Raw genomic sequence first — 13,524 nt, 5'->3', positions numbered from 1 at the left:
GCAAGAGCTTGAGGGCATATTTCAGTTTAGTTTAGAGCTACAGTGTGGAAACAGGCTCTTCGGTCTCCCGAGTCCGTGCCAACCACGATCACCCTCACACTAGTTCTATCCTACACAATAAGGGGAATTTACGGCAGCCAATTAACCTACAAACCTGCTCGTCTTTGGAATGTGGGTGGAAACCCGGAGAAAACCCACGCATTCGCAGGGAGAATGTACAAACTCTGTACAGACAGCACCCATAGTCAGGATCGAACCCGGACATCTGGGGCAACTCCACCGCTGATCTCTGTGCTACCCACAGGTTAGCACAGTGTAGAGAGTTAAGATATAATGGGAACCTTAAAGTTAATAGGATTCTGAGGGCCAACTTTTCACACACATCTTAGATAGATTAGATTAGATTAGATTAGATAGCCTTTATTGTCATTCAGACCGAAGTCTGAACGAAATTGAAGCAGTCATACATACAATACAATACAATAAAAAACAACAATAAACACATATTAACATCCACCACAGTGAGTCCACCCAACATCTCCTCACTGTGATGGAGGCAAAAGTCTTAGGTCTCCAGTCTCTTCCCTCCTCTTCTCCTTCTGCGCTGAGGCGATACCCCACGGGCGATGTTACAACTGTCCCGCGGCTCAAACACCGCGGCCCGGGGTGGTCGAAGCTGCCGCTCACCAGTCCTGCTGACGCAGCCGCTGGCCCGCGGCCGAACCCCGGACTCAGGCCACCGCCGCCAGAACACCGTGCAAGCCACCGGAGCACCGTTCCAGCCCCGAGCCGGATCGCCCTCACGTGAGTGCCGTTACCGTCTCAGCCTCGGGCTGGGCCGCCCCGACTGGGCGCCGCTCCTCCCTCGGGCTGGGCCGCCCCGACCGGGCACCATTCCTCCCTCGGGCTGGGCCGCCCCGACCGGGCGCCGCTCCTCCCTCGGGCTGGGCCGCCCCGACCGGGCGCCGCTCCTCCCTTGGGCTGGGCCGCCCCGACCGGGCGCCGCTCCTCCCTTGGGCTGGGAACGCCGTACCTCCCTGAGCTCGGCCACTCCGACGGGAGCACCGTTCCTTCCTCGGGCCGGCCGTCCTCACGGTAGCGTCCAGCCCCGAGCCGGGCCGTCCTCACGGGAGCGAGCTCAGTGCGAGTCCCGGCGGGCTCTGCCTCCTGAGCCTCGAGGTCGCCAGCTCCGCCATTAGGCCTCAGCGCAGACGGAGGCAGAGAAGGGGAATACGACATAAAAGTCGCATTCCCCCGCAGGGAGAGACAGCAAGCCCCGTTTCAACCCCCCCCCCCCAAACAGAAACTAAAAACCAAAACTAGACTAACCAAAACGAAAATAAACAACCCAAAAAACACAAAACAAACAGGACTGAGAGCCGCTGCAGCCAGAGCCGCGCCGCCACTAGGGTGGGTGTATGGAACGAGCTACCAGGGTAAGTAGTTGATGTTGGTACAATAACAACATTTAAAATATATTTGATCAGGCACATGGATTGGAAGGTTTAGGGGGATGTGGGTCAAATGCTGGAATAGTTTGGATGGGGCATGTATGTTGGTATGGGCGAGTTGGGCTGAATGACCTGTTTCCATGCTGTATCGCTCTATACACCTGAGTGGAAAAAACTTGGCATGGCATGTTGGTCCTGCACGCTATTCAATGATCTGTACTTCAAATGCATACAGTATATCTTATTGCTGAATGAGTTGAGAATTTGGCACCAATGCAGCTGAATGCACTGTCTGCAACAATGTGGATTTCAGCTTGACCTGTCACAATGCTGTGAATACGAGATCCACAATATTGCATCTCAATGGAGTCTTCATCAGTGTAGGCATGGGGCAATACAAAGGTCGTCAACAATGCAGATCGATGGAATCTCTGCAGAATGCAGGTTAAATTTCTAGGTCAGCAACAATTGGAGTCTGCAACAACACTGGTCAATCTGCGACAATGCAGCAAATATGGGTCTGCAGTAAAGCTAGTTAATATTTTGGGTATTCGAAGCCGGTTCATTCTATGCTCTACACTAGATCCACTAAGCATGTGTATAAATGCTGCAGTTAGACACAAAATGTTGGAGCAACTCAGCAGATCAGGCAGCATCTCTGAAATGAAGGCATAGTTGATGTTCCGGGTCAAGAGCCTTCTTCAGACCCGAAACGTCACCTATTCCTTTTCTCCAGAAATGCTGCCTGTCCCATTGAGGTACTCCAACAATTTGTGTCCATCTTCAGTGTAAAACAGCATCTGCAGTTCCTTCCTACTCACTGCATAATTTCTGCGTCAGCAACAATGTAACCAGCTCTTCAAAGGAAAAAGCGAATCAAGAATGTCCTATTCTTTTTTGGAAGCCTGTTTTCATTTAGCTACGCTTTCCGTCAACCATTCATTATGTTGAGAATCACTAGGAGCCTCGCGGGTTGAAGCCTGGCGGGTCGGAGCTTAGTGGTTGACAGCCTGGGTCACATGTGTCGGCGGAGCCCGTGGCTGAGGCCTGGGTCGGGGCCACAGAGGCATCAGGAGGGGAACCGGCAGCGATAGTGCAGAGGTCGGTGCGGCATTCGATGAGGACGCCGACCGACAGACGAGGACGGACCATGTGGGAATGAGGACAACACTGCCGGGGGGGAGGGGGGGGGAATCAAAGGAGGACCCAGCATGGTGGGGACCACCCTGAGGGAGGGGGAGGGCGGGGGGTAACAAAGGAGGACCTTGCGCGGTATACTTTGTAACTGTCAGCACCCTTAACTTGGCAACTATTTGCATACCTTGGATATGCAAGCAAAGAATTTCACTGTGACTTGTCACATGTGACAAAGTATTAATTAATTAATTAATTGTTTTTTTAATTAATTAATTCGTTATATGTTTGTAACTTCTGACTACTACTGGAATCCCCTCCTCCAAATCCTAATATTATCCAACTGAGGCTCACCAATGAATTGTCAGTATATTCATACTGGGACGTGGTTTTGTGCAGGTCTGTGTTGCTCAGCCACTCTCTGCTTCAACCTGTTAAGACAATAAAACAGCTCTGGAGTCAGATCGGGTTAGAGCTAATTAACGATGCAGAAATAACCTCAGTACTTATTTCATGCTGTACTATTGTACTGATTAATAGGCCAACACAAACACAGACACATAAACTCACAGAGCAGCGAGATGGGCAGCCTCTGAGGCAGAAGTAATTTGTATTACATGCACAGCATTAATTGGGATGTGGTCTGAGTTAACTGCTGATTCAATTTTAACAGGAGCTTGTAAATATGGAGACTCAGCAGAATTCAACCTCCTCAGCCACTGGATGGGATCCATACCTAATCTTCATAAATTTCCCCTTTAACCACGTCACAAGATGACCTGAAATGGGCCTAATGTTACAGCCAGCCTTGCAGGCTGAACACTGAAGGGAACATTTGGTGATGTTCCATTATTATTAGACTGAGAACTGATCTCAATCTTTCACTATTTTTTACATAAGCAATAACCATCCGAAAGCTTTAAAGGTCATTTGTCTGTGTGCAGGTGCTCATGCAGGGAACAAAGGGATATGGATCATGTTCAGGCAGGAGGGATTCGTTTAATTTGGCATCATGTTCAACACAGATATCATGGGCCAAGGGCCTGTTCCTGTGCCCTACTATTCTTAACTCTGCAAATTACTTTTGTGGGGAGTTTTGTCTCACCTTGGCTGATGTTTCTAACAATAACAGTGTGGAACAGAGACTCACCCAGACAAGACTCTGTGTTTATGCCATTTTAGGTCTTCTAGGATTTCGAAGAATTGGCTCAAGTTGAACATGAAGACTTGAGTCAGTTTTTAAACCATTTTGCCATCACCTTCATTATTTTCCAAGTGTTATTGAAGTACTATCAAATCACAATGTAAACTGCTGGAAACACAGGCAAAATCTATAGAATTAAATAAGAGTTTAGCATTTCAGGTCTTCAAAATGTACTCTTCTTTTCTCTGCACAGATGCTGCCTAACTTTCAGTTTTAGTTTTAGTTTTAGTTTTTAGACATACAGTGCGGAAACAGGCCCTTCGGCCCACCGAGTCCACACTGACCAGCCAATCCCACACACTAATACTATCTTACTCACACTAGGGGCAATTTTACATTTATACCAAGCCAATTAACTGATAAACCTGTACGTCTTTGGAGTGTGGGAGGAAACCGAAGATCTTGGAGAAAGCCCACGCGGTCACGGGGAGAACGTACAAACTCCGTACAGACGGCACCAGTCGTCGGGTTCAAACCTGGGTCTCTGGCGCTGTAAGTCAGTACCACTGCGCCACCGTGCTGCGTAGTTCCAGCATTTTCTCTTTTTTATTTCCCTGCAGGTCTATGAATTATGCAGAATCATAAAGAACCCCTCCTTCCTTCCAATGCCACCAACAGCATCATGTAAGCGAGGAAAAGGAGACAAAGATGGAGATTAGAAATGGAGATGGAGATTAGAGATTAGATAAATGAAACTAACCTAATAAATATAATCAGGGACAGGGGTGTAAAACTTCCTGGAAGATTTATATCTGACCTATTTTTCATTGCCATTGAATGTTTAATAACTCCCTTTGTTCTGAGTTGGATTACATATCTAAGCGCTCACGTTACTCTGGGTAGATTAGTTTGACCTTTTTTCATTCATGGGGTAGGAACAGATGTTGAAAGGCTGATTGTGGAGCACAGTTGCTGACTTTATAGCTTTGAGAAGTTTTGAAATTTGTTTTCGGTTTCTCAGCATTCTCGTTACAATTTTGTAAAATAAATAAGTTATGAATAGTAATGTGTCTCACTGTTTGTTTAGTTTGGTTTAGTTTAGTTTAGTTTTGATTAGTTTAGTTTTGTTTAGTTTGGTTTAGTTTGGTTTAGTTTGGTTTAGAGACCCAGTGCGGAAACAGGCCCTTCAGCCTCCGTGTCCACGCCCACTAGCGATCCCCGCACACTTACACTGTCCTATACACACTCGGGTCAATTTATAATTTTACCAAAGCCAATGAACCTACAAGCCTGTACATTTTTGGAGTGTGGGAGGAAAGTGGAGCAGGCAGGGAAAATCCACGGGGAGAATGTACAAACTCCATACAGACAGCACCCGTAGTCAGGATCAAACCTGGGTCTCTAAGGCAGCAACTCTACCACTCCACTACTGTTCTAGAGCAGAGACTGCGCTGCAGTTGGTGGGGTCAGCAATGGAGACACTTACAGACCGGTATTGTTGACGGATAAATTCAGACAGCCCTTGTGCTTGATCACAAGTAACTCGATTCAGATTTGGCTCGGGGAGCTGGAGGGGAGGTGACTAGTGTCTAACTGAAATTCCTTGGCCCCAGGCAGTTTAGTGGAGTCCACGTCCAATATTGTTCTGCACGGGACAAAAGTTCATGATTCCCGAGTTAAAGAACATAGAGGGACATAGTCTTGAAATTTATAGCGGTCTTGAAATTTATGGTGAAAACAAATCATTTAAAAATATTGTTCCAAGGATGCAGTTGACGCTGGAAACATTGCATTGGAATGAGCTGTTGCCTCACTGTTCCAGTGAACTGGGTATAATCATGAGCTTCGGTGCTGTCCATGTGGAGTTTGCACAGTCTCCCTACGCCTACATGGGTTTCATCTGGGAGTTTCATTTCTCTCCCACATCCCAAAGACATGCAGGTTGTTAGGTTAACTGGCGACTGTAAATTGCTCCTAGTGGGCAGGTAAGTGGTGGAGATGGAAGAGATAATTGGGAATGTGATGAAGATAGCTGATGGGAAAGTTACTGGAGATTAGGATTGCTCCATCATGAGCCGGCATTGACACAAATGGTCAAATTGATCTCCTTCACCGTCAAATGAAACGTAGCAGAGAGGATGGCCAATTCTAGTTCAATATCAATAATGTGCATGGTGCAGGAAGTTATAGGTGAAGTCTAGATGAGCACTTTTCATCAGTATTCATAAAGGAAACAGACTTTGTAGTTGAAGAATTCAATGAAGGGGTGGGTGAAAGTCTAGTTCAGGTCTCCATTAATAAAGAGGAGGTGCTCGACCTTGGAAAGTTTAACAATGGAGAAATCCCCAGGACCAGATGGGCTTTTTACCCAAGCCTGTTTCAAGAAGCAAAGGAAGAGATTGTTGGGGTTTTGTCTGAGATTTTTAAATCTTCACTGACGACTCGTGAAGTAGCAGATGGCTGTGGGACTGCAGATCTGGTCGAACCTAATATGATTTACATGGAGTTTAGTAAAGTCTTTGACTAGGTCCCACTTGGGAGGCTGGTTCAAAAGGTTACAGTCCAATGCAAGTTGGCAAAGAGGATCCTAAACAGGCATGGCAATAGGAGACGGAGAGTAATGGTTGCCTTTGTGATCGGATGACTGTTACTATGGGCATCCTCAGGGATCAGTGGTGGGACTCTTGCTGTTTGTAACACACCTGAATGACTTGGATGTGGGTGTGGAAGGCACGATCTGTAAGTTCACCGTGACACACAGATTGGCAGGGTTGTGGAAGGTAACTATAGGCTGCAGATAGATATCAATGTGTTGCTGAAATGGGCTGATATGCGATCTCCGAGTTTCCAAACATTTTAACTCCCCTCCCCACTCCCACACTGACCTTTCCGTCTTGCGCGCCCACCACTGTCAGAGTGAGGCCATTGGATGAACAGCACCTCCTATTTTGCTTGGGCAGCTCACAACCCAGCGGTATGAATGTTGATTTCTCTAATTTTAAGTAACCCCTGCATTTCCTTTCTCCCCCCCCCCCCCCCTCCTCTCCCACCCTAATAATTCCACTAGTTCCACTGATTGCAACTTTGCAACTTTGTATTCCTCTTATCACCTGTTCCCCAGCCAACAATGGGCTTCCCCTTTCTTTGGTCATAAGTTCATTAGTCCATAAGTGATAGGAACAGAATTAGGCCATATGGCCCGTCAAGACTACTCCGCCATTCAATCATGGCTGATATACCTCTCCCTCCTAACTCCATTCTCCTGCCTTCTCCCCATAACCCCTGACACCCGTACTAATCAAGAATCTATCTATTTTTGCCTTAAAAATATCCATTGACTTGGCATCCACAGCCTTCCGTGGGAATGAACTCCACAGATTCACCACCCTCTGACTAAATACATTCCTCCTCATCTCCTTCCTAAAGGAACATCCTTTTATTCTGAGGCTATGACCTCTGATCCTACACTCTCCCACTAGTGGAAGCATCCTCTCCACATCAACTCGATCCAAGCCTTTCACTATTTGGTAAGTAATGTTGCCGGCACTGCCTTGTTCTGGTCTTTTCTTACCTCCAGTTCCCCCCCCCCCGTCTACTTTCAGTCTGAAGAAGCATCCTGAGATGGGAAAACATCCCAAAACGAGGTCAACTTGCTCTTAGCAGCAGAAAAAAACTGGCATCAAGAGCCAATCACCCCGGAGACACTGGTGTTATTGAACGAATAAATTAATCCATTCAACAGTTTGGTTTAGATATCACGAATATGTTCATAATTAATGAGTGTCATTTCAACTCTAATTTATAAAAATATATTTCAAGGGGGATTTCATTTCCTTGATTGCAGCCATATGCTTCAAGGAGACCAATAATGGTCTTGCAGAGAAATAAGAGAACACAAAATAGTAAAGCAGGAGCAATGTAGGCCATCCGACCTCTCATATCTACGCTGCCATGTTATAAGATCAAGACTAATCTGATTCTAAACGAACAGCTTCTTCCCAGCAACCATCATGCTCTAGAACACTACACAACATTGACCTCAGCCACTGATCATCTAGCATTGTGTCTTTGTTTGCACTGGGCTTCAGTTTTGCACTGTCATGGGTCCCTTGTATCATGATTGTTAGTTTATTGTACTATTGATTATTTTTAGCTTAGTTTAGAGATACAGCACGAAACAGGCCCTTTGGCCAACCGAGTCCTCACCGACCTGCGTTCCCCGCACACTAACACCACCCCACGCACACTGGGGACGATTACATCTACACCAAGCCAATTAACCTGCAAACCTGTACGCCTTTGTAGTGTGGGAAAAAAAACGAAGATCTCGGAGAAAACCTGCGCAGGTCATGGGGAGAATGTACAAACTCCGTACAGACAAACACCCGTAGTCAGGATCAAACCCATGGTCTCTGGCGCTGTAAGGCAGTAGCTCTACTGCTGCGCTACTGTACCACCCTTACATTCTATAATATATATTCAATATTTGTTTGCATGTTATTGCATTAACACACCTGTTAAGCTGCAGCAAGCAAGAATTTAATTGTTCTGTTGCCAGTTGCAACGTTGCCTATTCCTTTAGTCACACTATAACTGATTCACATAATGGAAACACTCTGGAGTCTCTTGATGGAATGATACTTTGGGGCTCTCAAGTGTGGGAAGCTATGTTTAATTCCAGCCATAATTTAATGTTCCCTTATCATGTTTGGGTGTTTCTGATTCCTATTCCTGGAAACAAAGCGGGCGGGAATGCAGATGCCGGAGTTCAGTTCACAGGGGCTCACAAGGTACTTGCTATGGGTGTGCGGTTTACTGGATCGTTTATTTACCCTTCTGGTTTCCCTTACTCCGCCCTGTGCAGAGTGTAACAGGCTCATATCCTGCACCGCCCTTGATAGCTGCTGCTCTTGAACATCCTCTAGTATCGGGGCTGGGGTGGCTTTATAACACAATGGGTGTGGACGCTGTGGCTACCTTCACCACAATTTATAGTTTCGTATAGTTTAGAGATACTGCGCGGAAACAGGCCCTCCGGCCCACCAAGTCCGCTCCGACCTGCAATCACCACACATTAACACTATCCTACACACACTGGGGACAATTCACACTTATACCAAGCCAAGGCAAAAGAATTTCACTACACCTAGGTGTATGTGACAATAAATACAACCTTTGAACTTTTGAATTAACCTACAAATCTGTACATTTTTGGAGAGTGGGAGGAAACCTAAGATCTCGGAGAAAACCCACGCAGTCACGGGGAGAATGTACAAACTCCGTACAGACAGCACCTGTAGTCAGGATTGAACTCGGGTCTCCAGAGTTGCAAGTGCTGTAAGGCAGCAATTCTACCGCTGCACCACCGCTGCACCACTGGAGTCTTCAGGGAGAGCTCTCTCAGCAAAGTGCCTCACAAGGGCCATTAACACAAGGAAGATAAACTTACTTCATGAACCTCTGCTGTTAATAACTTCTGGTTCCTTATACCAGCAGTGAGAAGTGAAACAGTTTCAATAGCAATTGATAACACTTTGTGACGAGTCTGTCCAAAGTACAGGTATCTCTGCTGCAATGCATTCCCACAATGTGAATTGGTTACAATGCAACTCATGGATTAGAGAGCACAATTTGCTTTAAACCATAGACTTTTTCCAAGAGTAGAGGATAGGGGATTCTAAATCCAGAGGGCACAGGTTTAAGGTGAGAGGAGAAAGATTTAAGAGGAACCTCATGGGCCACATTTCCACACAGAGGGCAGTCCATATCTGGAATAAATTGCCAGAGGAAGCTATAGAAGTGGATACAATTACACCTTCTTAAAAGCATAGGATAGATATATGTTTCGGAAGGGTTTAGAGGAATATGGACCAAATGCAGGTAAATGGGACTCGCCTGATATGCAACATGGTTTGCACGAATAAGGTGGGCTGAAGAGCCATTTTCCATGCTGTACAGTTCTATGACTTGCTTCTTATCAAGTCCACACACAAGATTAGAAGTTGTTCAGCCAGAGCTGAACACACTTCTCAGCATCTGCACAATGGCGTCTGTCTTGTGCTTCTTGTTCTTCTTGTATGTGGTGGTGGAAAGATTGGTGAAAACAGGGCCACGATGTGAATGCTCTTTCATTGACCCCTCTATGACTTTGTAACTCAATGACATGGGCCACATTGGTTATGTTCAACTGGTAAAACCTGTTTAACTCTGTGCTTTTTGCACAATTACAGCTTGTCCTCTACAACGTTACTTTCTACAATGCAAGTTTTCTTAAGAATGTAATTCTCACACAATAGCAGAACGACCTGTATTTAATAATCGGCAGCTCTGGAAAGCTTTGAAATTCATTTCATGTGGAGGAAGCTCAAGAACAACCTCATGAAAGGACTAATTGATGAGCACTCTGTATAATAACCGTTTGATTCTTGCTGATCTATTGAACTGGCCTCTTAAGACACATTTCATAAAGAAGACATTGGAATCTGAGGAAGAAGCTAAGATAATGCGGCTGCTTTATCCAAGGGCCCACACCGGCACAATGGGCCAACTGGTCCCCTTTGTTATGAGATTCGATGATCAGGGATTTCAACTCATCTGATTGGCCCAGTTTCTAAAGTCAAATTGAAACTAAACATTTTTTTTAATTGATTTCATGATCTTGATCTCATTAACATCATCCCTCGCCTCCTCTGCAAGAAAGAAAAATATCTGAGGCTATTCAACCATCCAACCTCTTTCTATAAATCAAGCCCACAAGCCCTAGTGAATCTCTTCTGCACTCTCACCAACTGACCCTGCAAGTTGTTCCTCTGTTTCTGATAGTGTCCGACGCATAGTGTATAGACCGAGTTATAATATTAGACAAAGAATAGCTGAGGCACTGAAAATTATTTCTATGGGATGTGGCCTCTCCACGTTAAATGATTTCACGCAATGGCATCTTATTCTGAGAGCGTGAGTGGGACCTAGTTATCCTTGGCCACAGGGGACTAACAGATAAGACGAAGAAGATATCATAACGAAATGTGAAACTGAGGCTTTGCCTGTTTTCGGAGACAGAAGATGTCATTTTGAAGATGAGCAGGAGATTATTTCTAGGTATCTTGGCCAATATTTACTCCTTGATAGGGATTCTTAACAAGGTAATTAGTGCATTGTTACTTTTGAACTTGGTGAAGGATGGAGGAACTCAAACTCCAGTCTGAACAAGGGTCCCAACATAAAACATCATCTATCCATTCCATACCTTCTAGGAGCGGAATTAGGCCATTCAGCCCATCAAGTCTACTCTGCCATCAGTCTGAAGAAGGGTTTCGGCTCGAAACGTTGACTACTTCGCTCCATAAATGCTGCTGCACCCGCTGAGTTTCTCCAGCACTTTTGTCTACCTACTCTGCCATTCAATCATCGCTGATCTAGATGCTACCTGACCCATTGCATTCCTCTGGCAATTTGAGCTGTGCTCAAGATACTTGTGTCTCCAGCCTTCATCTGACCAGCGGACTGCAATGAATGTCTTGAGAGTTTGCCGTCTGACAAAAGGCGAATGATGAGGGACGCTGAGTCATTCTAACGCTAATTGCGTTCATACTCTGAGAAGAAAAGCCTACACCTTTGCTCTGGGGCTTGTAGGAGCATATTAGCACAGTGCCTTGGCCTCTTTTGGCTTAGCTTCGCCCTATAATGGTTGATGCAGAACTGGGTGTGACCCAGAGCAAATTGACATTTAAATGCTGTGCGTCTATCCCTGCATCGGGAAGTGCCGGATCCCCATTTTAACTAATTGACTGCCCTGCACTTGCACATTAAGAGGTCACAGTGGATTTCAATTCAGTAAATTATCTTCTTTAGCTGGAATAAACGGGCCAACAGTGAAGATTCTTCTGTTTTTGGTCCTTTAGTTTAGTTTTAGTTTAGAGATACAGCACGGAAACAGGCCCTTCGGCCCATCGAGACTGCACTGACCGGCGATCACCCCCACAATAACACTACACCACATGCTTTAGGGACAATTTACATTTATATCAAGCCGATTAACCTACAAACCTGTACGTCTTTAGAGTGCGGGAGGAAACCGAAGATCTCGGAGAAAACCCAAGGCAGGTTATGGGGAGAACGTACAAACTCCGTACGGAAAGCACCCGTAGTCAGGATCAAACCCGGGTCTCTGGCGCTGTGAGCAACTCTACCGCTGCGCCACCGTGCTGCCCGTCCGACATGATTGCCCTCCTACATGATTTCCTAATCCACTCATGCAAGGATTCTTCAAAGAAAACCATGCTGGGCAAAGCTACAAAAATTGCGGTAGAGTCACCAAGATCAAGACATGCACCTTAATGCCAAACTAACATTGTCATATGTAGCAGCAACAGAACAATGAACTGTTAGCTGGCTGGTTAGAACGCTGACCAGGCCGAACACGCTACCAATGAGGACTGGTAAGCATGCAACAAAAGCTTTTCACCGAACCTAGGTACACGTGACAATAAACTAAACTAAACTAAACTAAAAAAATGAACAATGAAACTTGCTGCGGCTTAATAGGCCTATCTATTCATTAGGTAGGCATTATGCATCACTGCGCAAATAATAATCAATAATAAATAAATTAATAGCCATAACTATGTAACCATAATAATGCAAAAACCAAAGTCTAGTGCAACCAAAGACACAGCCCTTAGAGGATCATAGTTGCTGAGGTTACTGTTGTGCTGTGTTCAAGAGCCTGAAGGTTGCAGGGAAGAATCTGCTCTTGAACTGTGTTTGCCTTCACTTGGTCAGAACTATTCTGAGCCCGTCTTAAAATGTACCTGCCAAGCATGTTAAACTAACACCGGGGACAGCCCAAAAGCCTGATCGTTGCAGCTCTCAAACCTGGTGGGCACGATTTTCAGGCTCCTGTACCTTCTTCTGATAGTAGTGAGATGAGAGCATGGCCAAGGTGATGTGAGTCTTTAATGATATGAGCTGCCCTTTTCACAGATATAATCTGCCTCCTACAGATCTCTTTGATGGTGCGGAGGTCAGTATCTGTGATGTACCGGGCATTATCTACATCTCTCTGTAGTCTGAAGATAGGCACAAAAAGCTGGAGTATCTCTGTGGAGAAGGAATAGGTGAAATTTCGGGTTGCGACCATTCTTCAGACTGAGAGTCAGAGGGAGAGGGAACCTAGAGATATGAAAAGGTATGATGTGAAATGAAGCATCCTGCACTATCTGTAGTCTCATTGCTTTAGAAAGAAGCAGAACATCAAACCCTAGGGACTGTTGCAAGGGTTAAATGTAAATCAGGGCACAGTCAGCAATATAGACTGCATTTAGTAGCTAGAAATCGATGTAATTTCTTTTCTTCGCTCTACCTTTGGGAAGATTAATGTACTGAATAATGAATTGTCAAGACTTATAATGTAAACCCTGAAGGCTGGGTGGGTCATTCATTGCTGCCGAAAGCTTTTTATGATATTGATTTAATAAGTTATGCGATTTGGGGAAGTATCCAGCTGTTTTGGGCCATTCTTCACACGCTGGCTTTTTTAACGTCCCAACACAGTGAAATTCTTTCGCGTGAAAGAAATAATATTTACACATTCCACACGCCCAGCTTTATGTTTCCTTTGTAAAGTGATCTAGCACCAACTGGAACTAAATGCTGGTCAGTAATAGATTGCCTTTAAGGAGTCAGATAGTAGTTAACAAGCTTCAAAAGCAGACAAAAAAGAGCCATTGAGGTAATCTGTAAGTGTTAAAATCACCATCATTATCAAAGATCATTATTACCTTATTTTTTTTACCA

The sequence above is a fragment of the Amblyraja radiata genome, chromosome 29, assembly GCF_010909765.2.
Source record: "Amblyraja radiata isolate CabotCenter1 chromosome 29, sAmbRad1.1.pri, whole genome shotgun sequence".
NCBI lineage: Eukaryota > Metazoa > Chordata > Chondrichthyes > Rajiformes > Rajidae > Amblyraja > Amblyraja radiata.
This window is presented reverse-complemented; position numbering follows the sequence as displayed.